Genomic DNA, 26761 nt, shown 5'->3' on the forward strand with positions numbered 1-26761 from the left:
AGCTTTTAGCTGCAATTGTTCTATTTATAAGTTATATTCGTTTAAATAATAAAAGGTGAAGACAAAAGACAGATTCGACAATTTGAAGACACAAATGACCAAAAATCTAAAAAGTACAAAGTACAATCCAAGTGGTTCAAATTATTGATAAGAAACGTCTAAAAATTACAAGAGTACAAGCCGCAAAAAGCAAAGTACAAGATATTAAATTGTACGAAAAGGCGTTCGAAAATCCGGAACCGAGACATGACCCAACTTTCAGCGCGCGACACAACGGACCAAAAATTACAAGTCAACTATGCACAAGAATATAATATAATATATAATTAATTATATATATTATTATATATTATAATTATACGCAGCCCACGTTTTGGATTTAATCTATGAGCTGGATTCCAGACCTCCGCACTCGCGGAGCTTTGATGAAGAAAACCTCCGCACTCGCGGAGCTCAACAGTGAAACGTGGGCCTATAAAAGGCCGCGCATTCTGATCGATTCATTACCTCTTTTTCTATCTATCTATCTACGATATATTTATATTTATATTTTATAATTTTAATTTTAATTAAAGTTTAATAATAATAAGGTTATAGTGGCGAATGTTTTAAGTTTATAAGTCGAAATTCTGTCCGTGTAACACTACGCTATTAATACTCATTGTAAGTTATGTTCAACCTTTTTAAATTAATGCCAAGTAGCTAAGTTATTATTATGCTTATTTAAATCAAAGTAATCATGATGTTGGAATAAATATTAAAGACGGGGTTATTGGGCTTTGTACCATAATTGGGGTTTGGACAAAAGACCGACACTTGTGAAAATTGGACTATGGACTATTAATGGGCTTTATATTTGTTTAACTGAATGATACTTCGTTAATTTAATATAGAGATTTACAATTTGATGTATCTATAAATAACCATATACACTCGATCGAACACGATGGGCGGGATATTTATAAATACTAATAATCGTTCATTTAACCGGATACGGGAATGGATTAATAGTCAATGGACTCATTAAAACAAGGGTGGATTACATACAAGGACACTTGGTGTAATTGATAATAAAGTATTAAAACCTTGGATTGCACACAGTCGATAACCTGGTGTAATCATTAACAATGTATTAAAACCTTATTACAGTTTAAGTCCCCAATTAGTTGGAATATTTGACTTCGGGTATAAGGATAATTTGACGAGGACACTCGCACTTTATATTTATGACTGATGGACTGTTATGGACAAAAACCAGATGGACATATCAAATGTGACACCGCGAATTTTTTTTTAACGTACGTGGCAGAAGCATTATATTATTTAAATAAGATATCAACATTTGTACAAACCGATGTCACGTGTCATTACAACAAATTCCATACGTAACTGGAAAAGACGTAAATACATTAAGTTTTCAAAAGTACATGGTTCATATTCCAAAAGACCACATCAGAGTTAACCCTGTCAAACATAACATCGCCATGCCCGTCTTCTCCCCAAAAGGCGACATTTACAAAAGCTAATAACCTGCAGGGAGGAAATGAAGGGGAATTAGCACGAAGCTAAGTTAGTACGACTAACTACAGGCCATAGTATACACAAGTGTTATACTAATCATGTCACATAGTCTAACATACAAACATCACCCAAGTGCCGTCTACAGAGACTCTGGCACTCGGCCAAACCATTAACCACCAGCTGATCGGACTGGGGCTTACCAGAAGTTCCTCCACCACCGTATGTATATACATAATCCACACGCGACGGACGTGTCATTCACATATATATACACCATGGCTGTCTAGGCTACCACAGAGGAACCCAACCCACAGGCTGATCTCTCCTACCGAGGCTACCACACAATAGGGAGACACTGGGCTCTAGAAGACAAGCATCAACTAACATGCAGTCATCACAAGTACTAACTAACCACAACAATAAGTATATCTAACAAGCATGTAAATCATAATATAACATGCTTCTATATACTATATTCTCCAGTTAGTCCCACTCACCAAATACCAGCAAACGAGAAGGTGTTCAGCTATCTAATCACTGAACCTTCTCTTTCTCCTTTTCTCCTGAGAAATACATATACACGAGTTAGTTTATGTCCATAAACACCAAATAACACAATACAGAAAATTTTGTCAGAAAACTGTCCGCTAAAAAGGATCTGCTTAACACTTATGCACTTTCAAAATTTACATCCTAAACACCAAAATACAAACGGGCAGCATAACAGCTAAAAATCAACACTTACGTAAAATATTCTGCCATGAACACTCAGTCGGTCGACTGAATCTTACAGTCGGTCGACTGTCGACACAACCGGTCGACTGACCTTACCAGTCGGTCGATTCATTTGGTATTACATCAATTGGCCGAAGGTAAATTTCAGTCGGTCGGTTCACTCAACAGTCGGTCGGTTGTCTTCGTCAATCGGTCAGTTCAACCCTCAGTCTGTCGACTGTCGATCGGCAGTCGGCCGAGTGTGTTTATCTTCATCAGAAACTGAACAAAGGCTACGGAATTCACGATGAAATCCTCAAATCTCAATCTAGAGCTCATTTTAAACACCAAAATCGACCACAACTTGTTCACTACATGTTATAGACTCAAAACCCACAAAAATTTGACCATAACAACACTTAAATCACTTGTTTTGACACAAATTCAAGCTTTTTACAAAACTAACACAAAATCTTAAATTTCTCAAAGATTAGAGCATGGAAGCTTGTGATTCTTACCTTAAAAGAATCAGTGAATCACAAGGAACACAAAGATATGAACAATTTGAGCTCTAGCTAAAGATTAAGGATTATGGTTTGATTGTAGGTGAAAGGAAAGGTACGGGAGTGTTTGGTGAATTTTCTAGAAATGGTAAGAAGAAGACACAGACTAGTCACTTAATTCAGGTTAATTTCCTACACTGTGCAACACACGGGTATTTATCAGTTATCTGATATCTTTCGTACGTTATTTGGCAACCCAAACGGAGTCCAAATTAAATAAACAAACCTGTTCCGTGACCCTTGTCACAAACTGGTCCTAACCACATCATCAAATAATAATAAATATTGAATAAAAATAAAAGCATATAGTAGCACAATACTAACTTAAGGGCAAAATAGTAATCTTACAACTAGGCCCGATTGAGGATGTTACATCAAATAATCCAGGACAAAGGACAATTAACCCATGGTAATAAATTAAAATCAACACGTCAAACATCATGATTACGGAAGTTTAAATAAGCATAATTCCTTTATTTTATATCTTATCGCACTTTTAATTATCGTACTTTTTAATTATCGCAATTTTATTTATCATCATTTTATTTATCGCACTTTAAATTATCGCACTTTAATTATTGTCATTTACTTTACGCGTTAAATTAATTTATATTTATTTTTAATATTTTACATTAGGTTTTAATTGTAACTTAAGTTATAAAATCGACAAACCGCTCATTAAACGGTAAAAAACTCCCCTTTTATCATAATAATAATACTACTTATATATATATATATATATATATATATATATATATATATATATATATATATATATATATTATATTTTTACAATTATAGGTTAAAATAATTATAGCGTTAAACTTGGCTAGCTCCCTGTGGAACGAAGCGGACTTACTAAAAACTATACTACTGTACGATTAGGTACACTGCCTATAAGTGTTGTAGCAAGGTTTAGGTATATCCACTTTATATATAAATAAATAACTTGTGTAAAATTGTATCGTATTTAATAGTATTTCCCAATAAAAATATAACTATTTCGTACCTCTCTGCTTTAACATCAAGTATTTTTGGCGCCGCTGCCGGGAACCCTCTTAAACGCTGAAGCGAAACGCTATATATATATATATATATATATATATATATATATATATATATATATATATATATATATATATATATATATATATATATATATATATATATATATATATATATATATATATATATATATATATATATATATATATTAGTTTTTAAGATATTTTTGTAAAAATATAATATTTCTCATTTTGTAAAAATATTTTGTTAAAAATACAAAAATATAAAAAGAAAAACAAAATATATATATTTTTAAGAGTTTGTTTAAAATATATAAAATTATAAAGTATTTTTATTTCTATTTTAGTTTTTAAAATATAAGTTCTTAATTTATTTTATATAAATATTTTATATAAATTAAAAACAAAAAAAAGTAAAATGTAAAAAAAAATTAAATTAAAACTGAACCTGCAATTTCTGGCCTGCATCTCTTCTGAACTTGCATACTCCGCACTCGCGAAGCTCCTGGGCAGAAAAAAATCCGCACTCGCGGAGCCTATTCTGACACGCCAGGTTTCAACATCGTACAGCATTAATTACGGAGTATTATTAATTATTATTATTAATCAACCCCAATTAGGGTTTAATTATTTAATTAGTTTTTAATATTAGTTTTAGTTTTATTATTTAATTTATAATATTAAGTTTTAATTAGTTTTATTAATATATAAATTAATTCTTTTATAAAATAATAATATAAAAATAATATTTTTGTAAAATTGTATTTTTATAACTTTAAGCCTATTTTTATATTTTGTATATTTTTAATCGTTTAATCGTAATTTATACATTTATCGTTCGTAACTAGTTTTAAACTTAGTATTTTGCCATAGTAGCTCTAGATTTTTAGGCTTTGCCGTAAAATCCCTTAAGTACTTTTTCTTTAGATTAAGATTTAGGTACTTTAGAATTTTGCGACGCCGTTTTAAGATTTTAGTACTTTTTAAGAAATTGCCGTTTTGGATATAGAATTCCTTTAAGCTTTAATACCTTTAGACGCAACTTTTAATATTTAGTTTTTAATACTAAGTTTCAACGCTTATTTTCTTATTTTTATTTTTTGACTGTTTGTTTTTCGACGCTTATTTTTCGATCTTTTATTTTTTGACGTTTTTTGTCGCGCTCTTTTTCTTTCTTATATCTCGGCGCTCTAGTTTTTAGGACATAGAATTTTCTATTTCTTCTCTACAATTTCAAAACGAAAAATTATTTTAAGCGGTTAAATTGATAGACATCCAAAATTTTCTGGTTCGTAGTAATAGTTGGATTTGTTAGTGGCGAGTTGTGAGCTTCCGATTTAAAGGGTCCTGGCTACCTGCTGCATCTATTGGCTATTCAAAACGTGGGCAAAATCAGAAAAATCTATTAATTTGATAACTTATATAATTTTTATTTTTATAACTAATAGGATATTCAGTGAATGCACCGAGCAAAACGTTCACCACCTTTCATACGTTCACCTCCTGTAACTCGATCAAAACATCTAGCCAACATTTTAGCCGTTGATTTTTTTTAGAATCGTCATCTAGTTGACCAAGTACTCCAATTCAAATTTCCGATAATCCATTTTTTGAACCAGACCTCCTAATTGAGAATTCGAAGGATATTCAGGGACAATTCAGAGATCCTGAACCACTAATCATTCCTCCTGAACCACAAATCACTCATCCAGAGATTGTCGAGGAAGAAACCATTAAATCAGAATCCTCTAGTGATTCAGATTCAACAAATTCAATCATGGAAAATCTGGAACCTCTAAGTATGGAAGACCGAATGAGAGCTAAACGCACTGGCCAAGGTCATGCAATTACTCAACCACACATTAATGCGCCAGATTATGAAATTAAAGGACAAATCCTACACATGGTAACAAATCAATGCCAATTTAGTGGTGCGCCGAAGGAAGATCCAAACGAACATCTTCGTACCTTTAATAGGATCTGTACTCTATTTAAAATTAGAGAAGTTGAGGATGGACAGATCTATCTCATGTTATTTCCCTGGACTTTAAAGGGAGAAGCCACAGATTAGTTAGAATCGTTACCTGAAGGGGCGATTGATACATGGGATGTCTTAGTTGAAAAATCTCTTAAACAATTCTTTCTGGCATCTAAAGTCGTGAGACTTCAAGGAGAAATTGTTACGTTCGTGCAAAAGCCAAATGAATCTCTATATGAGGCGTGGACAAGATTTGGAAAGTTATTGAGAGGATGTCCGCAACATGGTTTAGAAACTTATCAAATAGTACAAATATTCTACCATGGATGCGACATAACTACAAGAAAAGACATCGATATAGCAGCTGGTGGTTCCATTATGAAGAAAACCGCAACTGAAGCTTACAAAATTATTGATAACACTGCTTCCCACTCACATGAGTGGCACCAAGAAAAAGATATCGTTAGATCATCTAAAGCAGCTAGAGCCAATTCTAGCCATGACTTTGATTCCATGTCCGCAAAAATATATGCTGTCGAAAGACGAATGGAAAAGATGACTAAAGATATTCACTCAATACGAATTAGTTGTGAGCAGTGTGGAGGACCACATTTGACAAAAGATTGTTTCAGTATTGAACAAACAATGGAACAAAGAGAGAATGTTTCATACATGAACCAAAGGCTTGAAAATAATTATCAAAATAATTATCAACCGCCAAGACCAAACTACAATCAAAATCAGAATTATAGCCAACATGTTCCATACAACAACCAACAAGGTCCTAGCAATCAACAAGTATCTAATAATACTTACAACCAGCAAAGACCTATTTTTTCAAATAAACCACCACAAACCGATGATAAAAAGCCAAATTTAGAAGATATGATGTCGAAGCTAGTTGAATCTCAAACGCAGTTTTTCACATCTCAGAAACAAACTAATGAAGAAAATGCTCAAGCATTTAGAAATCAACAAGCTTCAATTCAAAATCTGGAACAAGAAGTGAGCAACCTAGCAAGGTTGATAGGTGAAAGAAAACCGGGAAGTCTACCTAGCGATACAAATGCTAACCCCCAGAATGAAACAGCTAAACCCATTACCACAAGAAGTGGTATTACACTTAAACCACCTGAAATACCTGTAATTTCTGATGAAGCTATTCCTACTGCACAAGAACCACAACCTGAACAAGATAAGGAAAAAGAACCGGTAGTTGAAAAGGTTAATGAAGATAACACAGTTAAAGCTAAACCTTATGTTAAACCATACCAACCACCACTTCCTTACCCGAGTAAAATGAGAAAAGAGAGACTTGAAGCCGAGCAATCCAAATTCTTGGATATGTTTAAACAGATAAATGTAAATCTTCCTTTCATTGATGTAATTTCAGGAATGCCTAGATATGCTAAATTTCTGAAAGATCTAATCTCAAATAGAAAGAAAATGGAAGAACTCTCAGCTGTTACTATGAATGCTAATTGTTCAGCAGTACTGTTGAATAAGATACTAGAAAAATTATCAGATCCAGGAAGTTTCACAATTCCATGTTTTTTGGGTAGTCTTAGTTCAATAGAAGCATTGGCAGATTTAGGTGCTAGTATAAATTTAATGCCATATTCATTATACACTAAACTAGACCTTGGAGAATTGAAACCAACAAGAATAAGCATACAACTAGCAGATCGATCAGTAAAATATCCTAGAGGAATAATGGAGAACATGCTAGTTAAAGTTGGTACTTTAGTATTTCCAGTAGATTTTGTTATTCTGGACATGGAAGAAGATTCTCGAGTTCCTCTAATATTAGGAAGACCATTCTTAAACACGGCTAAAGCAATAATAGACGTGTTCGGTAAGAAATTGACCTTAAGTATAGAGGACGGGAGTGTTACCTTTTCTGTTGATAGAGTAATGCAACAACCGCAATCTGCAGATGATACATGTTATTATATTCAAACTATAGATTCACATGCAGAATTGTTAGAAGAATTTCCAAAATTATAAGGAATAAGAGAATATTCTTTAGGAGAAGGAACTGAACCAATTAATGAAGCTGAAATGTTAGCCGCACTTATGGCTAATGATTATGAACCAACAACAGAAGAACTTCAAATGCTAAAAGAGGAAGACAGATATTGATACAAATCATCAATAGAAGATCCACCGACATTAGAGTTAAAGCCACTTCGAAACCATTTGGAATACGCTTATTTACATGGTGAATCTGAATTACCTGTAATAATATCATCTTCTCTTACAGAAAATGAAAAATATCAACTCATTTCTATGCTAAAAGCTCATAAACCAGCTATTGTATGGAAGATTCATGATATTAAAGGCATAAGTCCTTCGTATTGCACACATAAAATCCTTATGGAAGAAGGCCATAAAACATATGTGCAACGCCAACGAAGACTAAATCCAAACATGCAAGATGTTTTTAAGAAAGAAATTATTAAACTGCTAGATGCAGGTTTAATTTATCCAATCTCGGATAGTCCATGGGTAAGCCCAGTTCAATGCGTACCTAAGAAGGGTGGCATGACTGTCATCACAAATGAAAAAAATGAGCTTATTCCTACTAGGACTGTAACAGGATGGCGTGTTTGTATTGATTATAGAAAATTAAATAACACCACCAGAAAAGATCACTTTCCCTTACCTTTTATTGATCGAATATTGGAAAGATTAGCTGGGAATAGTTACTATTGTTTTCTTGATGGTTTCTCCGGATACTTTCAAATTCCAATCGCACCCGAGGACCAAGAAAAAATCATGTTCACGTGCCCTTATGGTACTTTTGCTTACAAACGCATGCCATTTGGACTTTGCAACACCCCTGCAACCTTTCAAAGGTGCATGATGGCAATTTTTCACGACATGATAGAAGAATGCATGGAAGTTTTCATGGATGACTTTTCAGTCTTCGGTGATACTTTTGAAACATGTCTAGTTAATCTTGAACGAATGGTTATTAGATGCGAACAATCAAATCTAATTCTTAATTAGGAGAAATGCCATTTCATGGTTAAAGAAGGCATCGTTCTTGGTCATAAAATTTCAAAGGAAGGAATTGAAGTGGATAGAGCTAAAGTAGATGTAATTGCTAAACTTCCACATCCCACCAATGTTAGAGGAGTTAGGAGTTTTCTAGGGCATGCCGGTTTTTACCGACGTTTCATAAAAGACTTTTCTAAAATTGCCACTCCTATGAATAAACTCCTAGAAAAGGATGCTCCATTCATCTTTTTGGATGAATGCATCAAATCTTTTAATATTCTTAAATAAAAACTCACTAATGCGCCGATCATGATAACTCCAAATTGGAATCTACGATTTGAACTTATGTGCGATGCAAGTGATTTTGCAATGGGAGCCGTTTTAGGACAAAGGATTGAAAAACGATTTCAACCTATTTATTACGCTAGTAAGACGTTACAAGGAGCACAAACGAATTACACAACTACTGAAAAAGAACTCCTTGCTATTGTCTTTGCTTTTGACAAATTTCGTTCATATCTCGTTCTAGCAAAAACGGTGGTCTATACCGACCATTCTGCTCTTAGATACCTATTTTCGAAACAAGATGCCAAACCATGATTAATCCATTGGATTTTACTCTTACAAGAGTTCGATATTGTGATCCGAGACAAAAAGGGAGCATAAAATCTCGCCGCTGATCATCTTTCTCGTCTTGAAAATTCCGAATTAGAAGTTCTAAATGAAGCGGCTATACAAGACAACTTTCCTGATGAATATCTATTGAAGATAGATTATAATGAAATTCCATGGTTTGCAGACTATGCAAACTATTTAGTATGTGGATTCCTTGAAAAAGGGTTGTCGTACCAAAAATGAAAGAAATTCTTTAGTGATATTAAACACTATTTCTGGAAAGATCCACATTTGTTTAAAAGTTGTCCCGATGGAATAATACACCGATGCGTATTCAGAGATGAAGCTAGTCAAATCTTAAACCATTGTCACACAGGACCAACAGGAGGGCATTATGGGCCTCAACTTACAGCAAGAAAAGTCTATGACGCTGGATTCTATTGGCCTACAATTTTCAAAGACGCACACCTTCTTTGTAAATCCTGTGATGCTTGTCAAAGGGCTGGAAAAATAAGTCAACGTGATGAAATGCCACAAAATGTCATTCAAGTATGTGATGTATTTGACGGTTGGGGTATTGACTTTATGGGTCCATTTCCAAAATCTCATAATAATCTCTATATTCTCGTTGCCATTGATTATGTATCTAAATGGGTGGAAGCACAAGCTCTCCTAACTAACGATGCACGAGTTGTAGTCAACTTCTTAAAATGTCTTTTTGCTAGGTTCAGAACACCGAAAGCTTTAATAAGTGATCGGGGTATTCATTTTTGTAACAATCAACTTGAGAAAGTTCTCAAAAGATATGGAGTAACTCATAAAATCTCAACCGCTTATCATCCACAAACAAGTGGACAAGTTGAAAATACCAACCAAGCATTAAAACGTATTCTAGAGAAAACTGTAGGATCGAATCCAAAGGAATGGTCCATGAAATTGGAGGATGCACTCTGGGCTTTTAGAACAGCCTACAAAACTCCAATTGGAACCACACCTTTTAAACTCATTTACAGAAAAGCATGTCATCTTCCAGTAGAAATTGAGCACAAAGCATTTTGGGCTTTAAAGACATGTAATCTTGATTTGCATGAAGCCGGACGTTTACGATTAAGTCAACTAAACGAATTAGAAGAATTAAGACATGAAACATATGAAAATTCGTTAATCTATAAAGAAAGAACGAAGAAATGGCATGATAAAAGAATCAGAAGTTCAAAAGAATTTAAAGAAGGAGACAGAGTTCTTCTTTTCAATTCACGATTCAAACTATTTCCTGGAAAATTGAAATTAAGATGGTCTGGACCATTCATATTCAAAAGAGTTTTCCCATATGGAACAGTAGAATTAATAAATTCAGATGGGATTGAATTTAAGGTTAATGGTCACAGAGTTAAACATTACATAGATAATTCAATGGAAGTTGAAGATGAAGTTAATCACAATTTCGACACCACAGCTTACTAAGTGTGGGAAGATTCGAATCTTTTTAGGGTAATATGTATTTCTGTTAGAGTTAGATATTCTGTTTTCGTGTAGTTTCCGAGAATGGAATCCGAATGGTCTTTCCCTAGCAGACCCTAAAGAACTAGTCTTCTCCCTCCATTCTGAATTTTTATTTTTTTAGGTTTTACGAGATGAAGAATTCCTTTGATCTGAACCATGGTCTACTACTACACGCTATGATTACTAAATGTAATAATAACATCTTTTCGAGTGAACTGGTATCATTCATAAGAGGCAAAATGGATGAAGTAAGAAAAGTACTCAGGAAAGATCATCATAAGATACATTTTGGTAAAGGAAAATCAAAATCCGCAACAAAAAGAAAAAGAGCAGGACATCTTAAAAGATTTCATAAATGCGGAAAATGGTCACACGAAGGTAAATGTTAAAACAATCAAACATATTCAAATACCGAATTTGTTACTCTATACAGAGAAGGACCGTTCATATGTTTAGAAGAAAAGTTATTGAAGAATTGAGGTTAGGCCTACGTAGCTATGGAAAACCAAATTACACGACTCTTCTATGAGTCAGCTAAAGCAGGTCTCTAAGAATTCTTCCTCACAGGTAAGTATGTACAGTTTTTATTTTATTTTATTGCTTTTAACCTTTTGATAATAAACGCTGAATCGTTCGCTATAAAGCATTAAATTAATATTCAATAAAATTAGGTATGCGAAACCGAAATTATTGGTATCATACAAAAATTTATTACATCACTGCAAAATTTACCGTTTATTCTTAAGATATAAATATCTTTAATCAATCAATCCAAAATATTTTAGAAATTCTTCAGGAGTAAAACTAGGTAATATAGCCAAAATTACTTTACCCAAAAAGAGGGACGTATATTTTTGTTAATATTTGATTGATTAAAGTGGGATAAAAGACCAAAAAGATTTTTAATTTTAATTTTTACCTTGTTTTTAAATTAATATTATATTATTATTGTAAATTTTTAAAACCAATATATTTAAGTTTTTAAATATTTTAAAAAAAAAACTAATATTTTTAATATAAGTTTTGTAAAACTAATATATTTAAATATTAATGATATTTGTATGAAATTTTATTATGCATTTTAAATTTAAGTTTGGTGTGAATTTAAAAACAAAAATTTACTTTATTTCATTAAGTTAAAAATTTGATATTTAAAATTCGTTGTGAGTTGAAGACTAGGTCGTTGAACCTAAATTGCTTTACCCAAGGACGGGACGAGAAGTTTTGTTATCATTATTTTTAATTTTATTGATTTAAAGTATACCAAAAACATTTAAAAAACCCAAAAATCTTTGCTTTTAAAACAAATGCTTTAAAATGACAAATTTTTAACTTTTGTCGAGGGACGGACTTGGTCAATGTACCGAAACGCCCTTATTATAGAACGAAACAAAATTTTAAAATTAATTAATTATTTGTTTTATAAGTTAAAGATTTAAAAAAAAAAATCCAATATGTTTGAAAACTTTGGTAAAATTTAATCATTTTTCTACACTACTTACCCTCAATAATTTAAATTGCTACTGATTTCTTGCAAATGAGGGCATTGCAAGATCTTAAGTGTGGGAAGGGGTTAAATTCTTTCGAATTTTTAAAAAAAAAAATAATTTAAAAACACTTGGTTATCATTAAAAATACTAGTAACGCAGTAATCGTATTAGAATCTAATGCTCTCTGATAATAAAGAACAGCCCTAGTCTTATATACTGACTACCCAATTCTAGTAAAATTTTTCAAAATTTTCAACTAAATGAACTCAAAATTATGTTTATACATATTTATGAACGATAAACTAGGTGTTAACACCGAAATTATTGTTACCTCAGAAAGGACATAAATTAATAAACAACCCAAAACGCTTGAATTCATTTAAAGTGGAATAGAGAAAATAAAAAGGCAAAGAAAGGAAAATAAAAGCCAAGTGTGGGAAAAATTTACCAAGTTATTTAGAACATATATGACATATTTTTGTATAAATAATTGAAGATACTTTTGTTTTGGACGATATTAATCAGTTTTACCCAGTTTATTGCAATATAAATGTAATATAAATAAGTAAAGTCTTCCGAAAGAAATAAATGCGCTTCTTGATTTAGGTCAGGAAGTTGTCGTCCAGACCAGTTGTAGAGTCTACGAAAAACCTTGAAAAGTTTTCTCGAAAATCAGCTGGAAATCCACGGACCTCATCATCAAACAGGGTCGCCATGTGGTCAGACTTATCCTAATCATGAGAGGATCTGTCTCGTACAATGGGGGGTACCGTGCAAATTAGCTTATAAGACTAATGAATCAGATACCAGAAAGGATAATCTCCTTAAAGATCAAAAATCAGCTTTTAAGACTGATATTACTCAATCCTTGAGATTGACCTTAAAGATTGAGAATTCAAACTCATGGAATTCGATGATATCTAAACTCGAGCTTGAACGAGAAAATATTTTGATCAAATTACAAACCAATTTGTTTTCTGAAAACCCTATTTTTAATGCGTTCATTACCATTGAACGTAAAATCCTAGGAATTCACCTGGAATTCATTAGGTCACCTGAACTAAATCGGGTGTCAACCGTAAGAACGGTGGTTGCATAGCATGGTCAAAGACAGGACCTTGTGCCAGTCCGAAAAACTATAGGGTGATCTTTACTATTGCTCCTACCAAGGATAGTAATTGCATCCTACACGATATAGACCATAATCAAAAGCATGTCATGGGACATTGCCTTAACAGTTTCTTGTTAAACGCTTTCCTTTACAACCGGACAGTAGTTTACCAAAAGGTAATATACGGAGCAAGTATACTGGACGTGTTGCTTTCCTAATACAAGGTTAGCAAGTAGGTGACACAAAACTGCAAGTTTTGAGCTAAAATTTTCAAATCTGAAACCCACTAAACCCACAAAAACAATTTGCAAACACCGGTGAAGGGTTATTCTGGAAAACTTATCTAGGGTAAAAGCTAGATTGAATTTTCAAAAGATCAAATGTTTTCATAAAGATCCAATTTCCTTAAAGGATCTAAATTTTCATAGTCATGTGGGACTGTAAACCACAATGTTACTACCATTGTTCATACCGCCGTATAGAAATCACTGATGTACAAAGTATGGAGAATAAAGAAGTGATTCTAGTATTTTTATTTCAAGACTATATTGCTTGAGGACAAGCAACGCTCAAGTGTAGGAATATTTGATAATGCTAAAAACGAACATATATTTCATAGCATTATCCCTCAAGAAAGACAAGCTTTTAGTTGCAATTTTTCTATTTACAAGTTATATTCGTTTAAATAATAAAAGGTGAAGATAAAAGATAGATTCGACGATTTGAAGATGCAAACGACCAAAAAGCTAAAAAGTACAAAGTACAATCCAAGTGGTTCAAATTATTGATAAGAAACGTCTAAAATTACAAGAGTACAAACCGCAAAAAGCAAAGTACAAGATATTAAATTGTACGAAAAGGCGTTCGAAAATCCGAAACCGAGACATGAACCAACTTTCAGCGCGCGACACAATGGACCAAAAATTACAAGTCAACTATGAACAAAAATATAATATAATATATAATTAATTATATATATTATTATATATTATAATTATACGCAGCCCACGTTTTGGATTTAATCTATGAGCTGGATTCCAGACCTCCGCACTCGCGGAGCTTTGATGAAGAAAACCTCCGCACTCGCGGAGCTCAACAGTGAAACGTAGGCCTATAAAAGGTCGCGCATTCTGATCGATTCATTACCTCTTTTTCTATCTATCTATCTACGATATATTTATATTTATATTTTATAATTTTAATTTTAATTTAAGTTTAATAATAATAAGGTTATAGTGGCGAATGTTTTAAGTTTGTAAGTCGAAATTTTGTCCGTGTAACGCTATGCTATTAATACTCATTGTAAGTTATGTTCAACCTTTTTAAATTAATGTCTAGTAGCTAAGTTATTATTATGCTTATTTAAATCAAAGTAATCATGATTTTGGACAAAATATTAAAGACGGGGTTATTGGGCTTTGTACCATAATTGGGGTTTGGACAAAAGACCGATACTTGTGGAAATTGGACTATGGACTATTAATGGGCTTTATATTTGTTTAACTGAATGATAGTTCGTTAATTTAATATAGAGATTTACAATTTGACATATCTATAAATAACCATATACACTCGATCGGACACGATGGGCGGGATATTTGTAAATACTAATAATCGTTCATTTAACCGGACACGGGAATGGATTAATAGTCAATGGACTCATTAAAACAGGGGTGGATTACATACAAGGACACTTGGTGTAATTGATAATAAAGTATTAAAACCTTGGATTGCACACAGTCGATAACCTGGTGTAATCATTAACAATGTATTAAAACCTTATTACAGTTTAAGTCCTCAATTAGTTGGAATATTTGACTTCGGGTATAAGGATAATTTGACGAGGACACTCGCACTTTATATTTATGACTGATGGACTGTTATGGACAAAAACCAGATGGACATATCATATAATCCAGGACAAAGGACAATTAAACCATGGTAATAAATTAAAATCAAGACGTCAAACATCATGATTACGGAAGTTTAAATAAGCATAATTATTTTATTTTATATCTTATCACACTTTTAATTATCGTACTTTTTAATTATCGCAATTTTATTTATCGTCATTTTATTTATCACACTTTAATTTATCGCACTTTAATTATTGTCATTTACTTTACGCTTTAAATTAAGTTATATTTATTTTTAATATTTTACATTAGGTTTTAATTGTAACTTAAGTTATAAAATCGACAAACCGGTCATTAAACTGTAAAAAACTCCTCTTTTATAATAATAATACTACTTATATATATATATATATATATATATATATATATATATATATATATATATATATATATATATATATATTTATATTTTTACAATTATAGGTTAAAATAATTATAGCGTTAAACTTGGCTAGCTCCCTGTGGAACGAACCAGAGTTACTAAAAACTACACTACTGTACGATTAGGTACACTGCCTATAAGTGTTGTAGCAAGATTTAGGTATATCCACTTTATAAATAAATAAATAACTTGTGTAAAATTGTATTGTATTTAATAGTATTTCCCAATAAAAATATAACTATTTCGTACCCCTCTGCTTTAACATCAACGGCCTTAATGTTGCAGAAAAAGAGGCGTCACAAAATTTATGGCACCAGAGACTCGGTCACATGAGTGAAAAAGGGTTGTCTACCCTAATAAAGAAAGAGCTTATCAATGTAGACAAGGATGCTGCACTAAATCTTTGCAATCATTGTCTGTTTGGTAAGCAGCATAGAGTCTCGTTTAATTCCTCTTCAACGAGAAGATCAGAGTTACTCAGTCTGGTGCACTCTGATGTTTGTGGTCCCTTGGAAGGTGAATCAATTGGCGGCAACCGATACTTTCTAACATTTATCGATGATGCTTCTCGAAAGGTGTGGGTATATTTCTTACGGACGAAGGACCAAGTTTTCGATTACTTCAAACAGTTCCATGTCATGGTAGAACGTGAGACGGGAAAGAAGTTAAAGTGTCTTCGATCTGACAACGGTGGTGAATACTCTTCCAGGCAGTTCGATGCCTATTGCAGATCATATGGCATCTCGACATGAGAAGACAGTTCCACGTACCTCTCAACACAATGGTATAGCAGAAAGAATGAACCGAACAATAATGGAACGTGTTCGGAGCATGCTCAGTATGGCTAAGCTGCCAAATCCATTCTAGGGAGAAGCAGTCAGAGCCGCATGTCACTTGATCAACCGATCTCCATCAGTACCACTGAATTTTGAAGTTCCGGAGAAACTTTGGTTTAGAAAGGATCCATCATACTCTCACTTAAGAGTATTTGGATGTTTGGCGTACGCACATGTATCCAAGGAGCTCAGATAGAACCTGGATGTAAAGACTACTCCATGCATATTCATAGGCTGTGGAGATGAAGAATTTGGATACATATTATGGGATCCAAAGGAGAAAAAGGTGATCAGAAGTAGGGACGTGGTGTTCCATGAAAGCCAGACAATAGAAGATATTGAAAAGCCCACAATATCTCAGAAATCAAATGTTGTCACTCATGTGCCAGAGGTAACAACAGAATCATTTATGAGAAATGAACATGCAGTGCAAGATGAAATACCGAAAGTAGAAGATAATGAGGAAAATGACGGTGCTGAGCAGGGGGAGCCACAACCCCATCTGCCAGACGTTCCAGGACCATCACAAGGTAAAGATGATGGTGGATCTCCTCAGTATATTCCAGAATTTCGAAGATCTGAATGAGGTCGGATTCCATCGAGTAGATATCCGGAATCTGAGTACCTTCTACTTACTGAAGATGGAGAACCAGAGAGTTTTCATGAAGCAGTATCTCATAAGGACAAAGAAAAATGGTTGCTCGCAATGCAGGTTGAGATGGATTCTCTGCAGAAAAATCAGACTTATGAGATTGTAGTACTTCCATCAGGGAAGAAGGCACTAAAAAACAAATGGGTGTTCAAGCAGAAAAAGGATGGCAGCGGAAAAGTGGTGAAATACAAAGCACGGCTTGTAGTCAAAGGATTCCAACAGAAGAAATAGATTGATTTTGACGAGATATTTTCACCAGTAGTCAAGATGAAATGTACCGTTCATATTGATTATAAACATTCCATATTAATTGATTTCGTTGCGAGGTTTTGACCTCTATATGAGACATTTTTCAAAGACTGCATTCATTTTTAAAACAACCATAACCTTTATTTTACCAATAAAGGTTTTAAAAATATTACGTAGATTATCAAATAATGATAATCTAAAATATACTGTTTACACACGACCATTACATAATGGTTTACAATAGAAATATATTACATCGACATATGTTTCTTGAATGCAGTTTTTACACAATATCATACAAACATGGACTCCAAATCTTGTCCTTATTTTAGTATGCAACAGCGGAAGCTCTTAGTATTCACCTGAGAATAAACATGCTTTAAACGTCAACAAAAATGTTGGTGAGTTATAGGTTTAACCTATATATATATCAAATCGTAACAATAGACCACAAGATTTCATATTTCAATACACATCCCATACATAGAGATAAAAATCATTCAGATGGTGAACACCTGGTAACCGACATTAACAAGATGCATATATAAGAATATCCCCATCATTCCGGGACACCCTTCGGATATGATATAAATTTTGAAGTACTAAAGCATCCGGTACTTTGGATGGGGTTTGTTAGGCCCAATAGATCTATCTTTAGGATTCGCGTCAATTAGGGTGTCTTTTCCCTAATTCTTAGATTACCAGACTTAATAAAAAGGGGCATATTCGATTTCGATGATTCAACCATAGAATGTAGTTTCACGTACTTGTGTCTATTTTATAAATCATTTATAAAACCTGCATGTATTCTCATCCCAAAAATATTAGATTTTAAAAGTGGGAAATAAGACTTGGCCACGGATCGATTCAGAACCTATACAAATATGTACATATATATCAAAGTATGATTAAAATATAATTACAACCATTTTTATTATGTTTTAAAGATTTGAGTGTATTAAGTCAGCTGTCCTCGTTAATAACCTACAACTAGTTGTCCACAGTTAGATGTACAGAAATAAATCGATATATATTATCTTGAATCAATCCACGACCCAATGTATACACGTCTCAGGCTAGATCACAACTCAAAGTATATATATTTTTGGAATCAACCTCAACCCTGTATAGCTAACTCCAACATTACTGCATATAGAGTGTCTATGGTTGTTCCAAATAATATATATACATGGGTCGATATGATATGTCAAAACATTTGCATACGTGTCTATGGTATCCCAAGATTACATAATATATTAGAATACATGTATAATACAATATAAGTTAGCTAGGATATGATTTGTATAGATTTGTTAAACATTTCCCGTAGCTAAAAAGATCAAAAATATATAATCTTGTTTTACCCATAACTTCTTCATTTTAAATCCATTTTGAGTGAATCAAATTGCTATGGTTTCATATTGAACTCTAATTTAAGAATCCTAATAGAAAAAGTATAGGTTTATAGTTGGAAATTTAAGTTACATGTCAATTACTAAAGAGGTAGTCATTTCCGTTGAAAGAACGACACCTTGATGACCATTTTGAAAAACATACATTCACTTTGAGTTTAACCAAGATTTTTGGATATAATTTCATATTCATATAAAAAATCATTTTCCCAGAAGAACAACTTTTAAATCAAATTTTATCATACTTTTTAATTATCCAAACCAAAACAGCCCCCGGTTTCACTACGACGGCGTATATCCGATTTTATGGTGTTCATCGTGTTTCCAGGTTTTAAATCATTAAGTTAGCATATCATATAGATATAGAACATGTGTTGAGTTGATTTTAAAAGTCAAGTTAGAAGGATTAACTTTTGTTTACGAACAAGTTTAGAATTAACTAAACTATGTTCTAGTGATTACAAGTTTAAACCTTCGAATAAGATAGCTTTATATGTAGGAATCGAATGATGTTATGAACATCATTACTACCTCAAGTTTTCTGGATAAAACTACTGGAAATGAGAAAAATGGATCTAGCTTCAAAAGATCCTTGGATGGCTTGAAAGTTCTTGAAGCAGAATCATGACACGAAAACAGTTCAAGTAAGATTTTCACTCGAAATAAGATTGTTATAGTTGTAGAAATTGAATCAAAGTTTGAATATGAATATTACCTTGAATTAGAAAGATAACTTACTGTAAATAACAAAGGTTCCTTGATCTTAGATGATTACTTGGAATGGATTAGAAAGCTTGGAAGTAGACTTGCAAACTTGGAAGTATTCTTGATTTTTATGAAACTATACTTATGGAATTTATGAAGAATACTTAGAACTTGAAGATGAAACTTGAGAGAGATCAATTAGATGAAGAAAATTGAAGAATTAAAGTATTTGTAGGTGTTTTTGGTCGTTGGTATATGGATTAGATATAAAAGATATGTAATTTTGTTTTCATGTAAATAAGTCATGAATGATTACTAATATTTTTGTAATTTTATGAGATATTTCATGCTAGTTGCCAAATGATGGTTCCTACATGTGTTAAGTGACTCACATGGGCTGCTAAGAGCTGATAATTGGAGTGTATATACCAATAGTACATACATCTAAAAGCTGTGTATTGTACGAGTATGAATACGGGTGCATACGAGTAGAATTGTTGATGAAACTGAACGAGGATGTAATTGTAAGCAATTTTGTTAAGTAGAAGTACTTTGATATGTGTCTTGAAGTCTTTCAAAAGTGTAAGAATACATATCAAAACACAACATGTATATACATTCTAATGGAGTTGTTAAGTCTTCGTTAGTCGTTACATGTAAGTGTTGTTTTGAAACCTTTAAGTTAACGATCTCAATTAATATTGTTAACCCAATATTTATTATATCAAATGAGATGTTAAATTATTATATTATCATGATATTATGATGTATGAATATCTCTTAATATGATACATACATTAAAATATCGTTACAACGATAATCGTTACATATAAGTCTCGTTTCGTAATTCTTGAGTTAGTAGTCTTGTTTTTACATATGTAGTTCATTGTTAACACACTTAATGATATATTTAAATATCATTTTATCATGTTGAATATAGTGTATCAATATCTTAATATGATACGTATGTATTTAGTAGACGTTATCATAACGATAATCGTTATATATATCATTTCGAGTTTCTTAACTTAGTAAACTCATTTCTTATGTATATCACACATTGTTAATATACTTAGTGAGATACTTACTCATCATAATCTCATGTAAACCATATATATATGTCTATATATACCACAACATGTAGTTTTTACAATTTTGTAACGTTCGTGAATCGCCGGTCAACTTGGGTGATCAATTGTCTATATGAAACTTATTTCATTTAATCAAGTCTTAACAAGTTTGATTGCTTAACACGTTGGAAACATTTAGTCATGTAAATATCAATCTCAATTGATATATATAAACATGGAAAAGTTCGGGTCACTACACAAGATGACTTCAATTAGAGTCATACTTGGATTGGTCGCAAGTATGAACTTGGAGCTTGAACAGATGGATGTAAAGACAGCTTTTCTTCAGGGAGATTTACATGAAGAAATTTACATGGAGCAGCCAGAAGGTTTTGAGGTTTCAGGAGATAATCTCGTATGCAAGCTGAAGAAAAGTTTATAAGGTTTAAAGCAGGCACCTAGGCAGCGGTACAAGAAGTTTGACTCATGCATGGTGAGTCAAGGGTACAAGAAAACTGCAGCAGATGAGTGTGTCTACATTCAGAACTTTTCTAAAGGAGATTTCGTTGCTCTTCTACTATAAAAAATTATTTTCCCAGAAGAACAACTTTTAAATCAAATTTTATCATAGTTTTTAATTATCCAAACCAAAACAGCCCCCGGTTTCACTACGACGGCGTATATCCCATTTTATGGTGTTCATCGTGTTTCCAGGTTTTAAATCATTAAGTTAGCATATCATATAGATATAGAACAAGTGTTTAGTTGATTTTAAAAGTCAAGTTAGAAGGATTAACTTTTGTTTGCGAACAAGTTTAGAATTAACTAAGCTATGTTCTAGTGATTACAAGTTTAAACATTCGAATAAGATAGCTTTATATGTATGAATCGAATGATGTTATGAACATCATTACTACCTCAAGTTTTCTGGATAAAACTACTGGAAATGAGAAAAATGGATCTAGCTTCAAAGGATCCTTGGATGGCTTGAAAGTTCTTGAAGCAGAATCATGACACGAAAACAGTTCAAGTAAGATTTTCACTCGAAATAAGATTGTTATAGTTGTAGAAATTGAATCAAAGTTTGAATATGAATATTACCTTGAATTAGAAAGATAATCTACTGTAAATAACAAAGGTTCCTTGATCTTAGAAGATTACTTAGAATGGATTAGAAAGCTTGGAAGTAGACTTGCAAACTTGGAAGTATTCTTGATTTTTATGAAACTATACTTATGGAATTTATGAAGAACACTTAGAACTTGAAGATGGAACTTGAGAGAGATCAATTAGATGAAGAAAATTGAAGAATAAAAGTGTTTGTAGGTGTTTTTGGACGTTGGTATATGGATTAGATATAAAGGATATGTAATTTTGTTTTCATGTAAATAAGTCATGAATGATTACTAATATTTTTGTAATTTTATGAGATATTTCATGCTAGTTGCCAAATGATGGTTCCCACATATGTTAGGTGACTCACATGGGTTGCTAAGAGCTGATCATTGGAGTGTATATACCAATAGTACATACATCTAAAAGCTGTGTATTGTATGAGTACGAATACGGGTACATACGAGTAGAATTGTTGATGAAACTGAACGAGGATGTAATTGTAAGCATTTTTGTTAAGTAGAAGTAATTTGATATGTGTCTTGAAGTCTTTCAAAAGTGTAAGAATACATATCAAAATACAACATGCATATACATTCTAATGGAGTCGTTAAGTCTTCGTTAGTTGTTACATGTAAGTGTTGTTTTGAAACCTTTAAGTTAACGATCTCAATTAACGTTGTAACCCAATGTTTATTATATCAAATGAGATGTTAAATTATTATATTATCATGATATTATGATTTATGAATATCTCTTAATATGATACATACATTAAAATATCGTTACAACGATAATCGTTACATATAAGTCTCGTTTCGTAATTCTTGAGTTAGTAGTCTTGTTTTTACATATGTAGTTCATTGTTAACACACTTAATGATATATTTAAATATCATTTTATCATGTTGAATATAGTGTATCAATATCTTAATATGATACATATGTATTTAGTAGACGTTATCATAACGATAATCGTTATATATATCATTTCGAGTTTCTTAACTTAGTAAACTCATTTCTTATGTATATCACACATTGTTAATATACTTAGTGAGATACTTACTCATCATAATCTCATGTCAACCATATATATATATATATATATATATATATATATATATATATATATATATATATATATATATATATATATATATATATATATATATATATATATATATATATCTATATATATATATATATATCTATATATACCACAACATGTAGTTTTTACAATTTTGTAACGTTCGTGAATCGCCGGTCAACTTGGGTGATCAATTGTCTATATGAAACTTATTTCATTTAATCAAGTCTTAACAAGTTTGATTGATTAACACGTTGAAAACATTTAGTCATGTAAATATCAATCTCAATTAATATATATAAACATGGAAAAGTTCGGGTCACTACAGTACCAACCCGTTAAATAAATTTCGTCCCGAAATTTTAAGCTGTTGAAGGTGTTGACGAATCTTCTGGAAATAGATGCGGGTATTTCTTCTTCATCTGATCTTCACGCTCCCAGGTGAACTTGGGTCCTTTACGAGCATTCCATCGAACCTTAACTGTGACAATCACTCCAAATCCATATGGACGAACACGTCATTCATTGATTTCATTGCGAGGTATTTGACCTCTATATGATACGTTTTGTAAACATTGCATTCTTTTGAAAAGGCACACCATAAATGAATATTTAATTCCAAGGTTTTCGACATCTGATGATTTCTACATATAGACAATCACCGTAAATAATAGTTTACAATAATACTTCCGTTGACAATGCAGTCAAAATAGATACATGATGATGGTTTTGTGAATGAAACGTTTTCTTGAATAAAGCATGCAAGACTCCATGCACATAGCTTGTATAACATGTAAGTATACAGCAGAAGACTTCTAGAGAACCTGAGAATAAACATGCTAACAAGTGTCAACACAAAGGTTGGTGAGTTCATAGTTTTAATGTTTTGCATAATCTGTACAAAAAGGTGGATCACAAGATTTCAGTTGTTTCATCCAGAAACGTTTATCAAAATATTCTACAAAATTGAGCACCCTGGTAACTAAACTTAACGTATATATAATTTGTACCCTTTGTATAATCATCTTAATAAATACACGCAAACCAACGTGTACGCTTCTCAAATAGCATACGTCCGTTAAAAGGCTAGTGCTCTAGCTCGGACGGGGATATCAAGCCCTATGGATCCATATATAACTACTCTCGCCCACCAGTTCTTATAACCGGCAGTTACTAGTTACCAAAGCTAAGGGATTTTTGGTTCAAACTCGGTGTAGAATTTAGTATGTACTTGTATCCATTGCGTTTAAAATAAAGTGCATGTATTCTCAGCCCAAAAATATATATTGCAAAAGCAATTAAAAAGGGAGCAAATGAAACTCATCTTAGCAGCATTTAAAGTCGTTCACCAAAATGTGACTGAAACTCGGATTACCAAATAACTGTAGATCTCAACGTATCAATATTGAGATTCAATATTGTAGGAAAGTACGTAGACGCAACAGAGATGATAATCATTAGATTTGATTCACAAATATACCCTCGAACATTACCCATAACCTCTTTGGCAATAACCCATAATTTCCTTAGCTCTATCCCGCTAAAAAACCCATTTTGAAGGTGACACGCTCATAACCTCGTCGTAGTATTTTAGGTATATATACTACTAATAATAATATTATAATAAAATTAATAATAATAATATTAATCTTAATAATAATAATAATAATAATAATAATAATAATAATAATAATAATAATAATAATAATAATAATAATATAAAAAAATAATAATACAGAGGAATGAATCGAGCTTTTATAGTATGTGGCCTGCTACAGTACCTCATGCGATCGCATGAGTTTTCAGTATTTTTGCCATGCGATCGCATGGCCGCCTTATCCTGTTTTTGTTTGCTAGTTCGTCGACATCAAATAGTGTGTTACTGTAGCAAATAGTGTTTACTGTAGCAAATAGTGTTTTACTGTAGCAAAGTCATTTTACTGTAGCAAATAGTGTTTTACGGTAGGAAAGTCGTTTTTACTTGTACATATATATATATATATATATATATATATATATACATACATATAATTGTTCATGAATCGTCGAGAGCAGTCAAATGTAATTTAATACATGAAACAGTTCTAAAATTTTGTGATTCAACTTCATAGACTTTGCTTATCGTGTCGAAAACATTAAATCATTTAAAGATAAAGTTTAAATTTGGTCAGAAATTTCCGGGTCATCACATTAACAATCGGTATCTTATTTTGCTTAAGCTCTTAACCTCACGATCCATTATTTCGACGGGTTCTTCAATGAATTGAAGTTTTTCATTGATTTGGATTTCGTCCAACAGAATAGTGAGATCTTCTTTAGCAAAACATTTCTTCAAATTCGAGACGTGGAAAGTGTTATGTACAGCTCTGAGTTGTTGAGGTAGCTCCAGTTGGTAAGCTACTGGTCCGACACGATCTATAATCTTGAATGGTCCAATGTACCTTGGATTTAGTTTCCCCCGTTTACCAAATCGAACAACGCCTTTCCAAGGTGAAACCTTAAGCATGACCATTTATCCAATTTCAAACTCTATATCTTTTCTTTTACCGTCCGCGTAGCTCTTTTGTCGACTCTGGGCGGTTTTCAATCGTTGTTGAATTTGGATGATTTTCTCGGTAGTTTCTTGTATTATCTCTGGTCCCGTCATCTGTCTATCCCCCACTTCATTCCAACAAATCAGAGACCTACACTTTCTACCATAAAGTGCCTCAAACGGCGCCATCTTAATACTAGAACGATAAATGTTGTTGTAGGAAAATTCTGCTAACGGTAGGTGTCGATCCCAACTGTTTTCGAAATCAATAACACATGTTCGTAGCATGTCTTCAAGCGTTTGTATCGTCCTTTCGCTCTGCCCATCAGTTTGTGGATGATAGGCAGTACTCATGTCTAGACGAGTCCACAATGCTTGTTGCAGCTTGTTGCAACATCTGCCAGAACCTTGAAACAAATCTACCATCCCTATCAGAGATAATAGAGACGGGTATTCCATGTCTGGAGATAACCTCCTTCAAATACAATCGCGCCAACTTCTCCATTTTGTCATCTTCTCTCATTGGCAGGAAGTGTGCTGACTTGGTGAGATGATCAACTATTACCCAAATAGTATCATAACCACTTGCAGTCCTTGGCAATTTAGTAATGAAATCCATGGTAATGTTTTCCCATTTCTATTCCGGGATTTCAGGTTGTTGTAGTAGACCTGATGGTTTCTGATGTTCAGCTTTGACCTTAGAACACGTCAAACATTCTCCTACATATTTAGCAATATCGGCTTTCATACCCGGCCACCAAAAGTGTTTCTTGAGATCTTTATACATCTTCCCCGCTCCGGGATGTATTGAATATCTGGTTTTATGTGCTTCTTTAAATACCATTTCTCTCACATCTCCAAACCTTGGTACCCAAATTCTATCAGCCCTATATCGGGTTCCGTCTTCCCAAATATTAAGATGTTTCTCTGATCCTTTGGGTATCTCATTCTTCAACTTTCCTTCTTTTACAACCCCCTGTTGCGCCTCCTTTATTTGAGTAGTAAGGTTAGTACGAATAATTATATTCATAGCTTTTACCCGTATAGGTTCTCTGTCCTTTCTACTCAAAGCGTCGGCTACTACATTCGCCTTCCCCGGGTGGTATCGAATCTCAAAATCATAATCATTCAACAGTTCAATCCACCTGCGTTGTCTCATATTCAGTTGCTTCTGATTAAATATATATTGGAGACTTTTGTGGTCGGTATATATAATACTTTTGACCCCATATAAATAATGCCTCCAAGTCTTTAATGCAAAAACAACAGCACCCAATTCCAAAT

This window comes from Rutidosis leptorrhynchoides, chromosome 1 (genome assembly GCF_046630445.1).
Source record: "Rutidosis leptorrhynchoides isolate AG116_Rl617_1_P2 chromosome 1, CSIRO_AGI_Rlap_v1, whole genome shotgun sequence".
In the NCBI taxonomy this organism is placed as follows: domain Eukaryota; kingdom Viridiplantae; phylum Streptophyta; class Magnoliopsida; order Asterales; family Asteraceae; genus Rutidosis; species Rutidosis leptorrhynchoides.